We start from the raw sequence: 1,266 nt of genomic DNA, 5'->3' as shown, positions 1-1,266 counted from the left end.
ACCTGTGTTATAATTAAAATTCATGTGAACTGGTGGCTCCATAGCTCTGGGTAGGGTGTCAGCCACATACTCTGAGGCTGGTGGGTTTGAACCTGGCTCAGGCCTGCTAAATAGCAATAATAATGGGGCATTGTGGCAGGCACCTGTAGTCCCAGCTACTTGGGAGGCTGAGGCAAGAGAATCAAGCCCAAGAGTTTGAGTTTGCTGTGATGGCCCTATCACTCTACCCAGGGCGGTATAGTAAGACTCTTGTCTCAAAAAAAAAAAATTACTGTGAACTGTGCAGGCCAGATTGAACCTCTGCAGTCTATAGAGCAGGTGTCCTCAAAATGTGGCCCACAGGCCACATGCAGCCCGCCTAGGACGTTTATCTGGCCCGCCGGATGTTTTTGCCGCTGCTGCCTGTCTTGCTTAGCAATGACTTGTCCTGGGGCCCTCAGTCCGGTCCTTCAATGGTCTGAGGGACAGTGAACTGGTCCTCTGTTTAAAAAGTTTGAGGACCCCTGCTATAGAGTTTTAAAAAGGCTCACAGGCATCCCCAAATAAGAATTAAAATTTGGGGTTGGCCTCTGTGGCTCATTCCTGTAATCCCAGCACTTGGGAGGCTGAGGCAGGTGGATTGCCTGATTTCACAGGTTCCAGACCAGCCTGGGCCAGAGCTGAGACCCTGTTTCTAAAAATACCTGGGCACTGTGGCCCCCAGCTACTTGGGAGGCTAAGGCAAGGGAATCACTTAAGCCCAGGAGTTTGAGTTGCTGTGAGCTATGACACAACAGCACTCTACCAAGGGTGACCAGGTGAGACTATCTCAAAAAAAAAAAATTCAAATTTGCACCTCTACCTGCAATCCCAGGGTATACTGTTGATAACAGGGAGGGGAGATTTCCTGATGTCCTCAGCACTCCCCAGCTGGAAGAAGTCTGCAGGGTTGAGGGGGTGAGTGCGCTGTGTTCTCTGCACATATCTTTGATCGTGGAGACTGTGTTCCAACCAGAAAGGTAGAGACAGGCTGCGCCTGTGGTTCCATGAGTCGGGCGCTGGCCCCATATACCAAGGGTGGTGGGTTCAAACCCAGCCCCAGCCAAATTGCAACAAAAAACATAGCCAGGCATTGTGACAGGCGCCTGTAGTCCCAGCTACTTGGGAGGCTGAGGCAAGAGAATCGCCTAAGCCCAGGAGTTGGAGGTTGCTGTGAGCTATTGTGACACCACGGCACTCTACCATAGGCGATAAAATTAAACTTTGTCTCTACAAAAAAAAAAAAAA

Source organism: Otolemur garnettii, unplaced genomic scaffold (genome assembly GCF_000181295.1).
Source record: "Otolemur garnettii isolate 467f Iridium unplaced genomic scaffold, OtoGar3 scaffold00233, whole genome shotgun sequence".
Classification (NCBI taxonomy): domain Eukaryota; kingdom Metazoa; phylum Chordata; class Mammalia; order Primates; family Galagidae; genus Otolemur; species Otolemur garnettii.
This window is presented reverse-complemented; position numbering follows the sequence as displayed.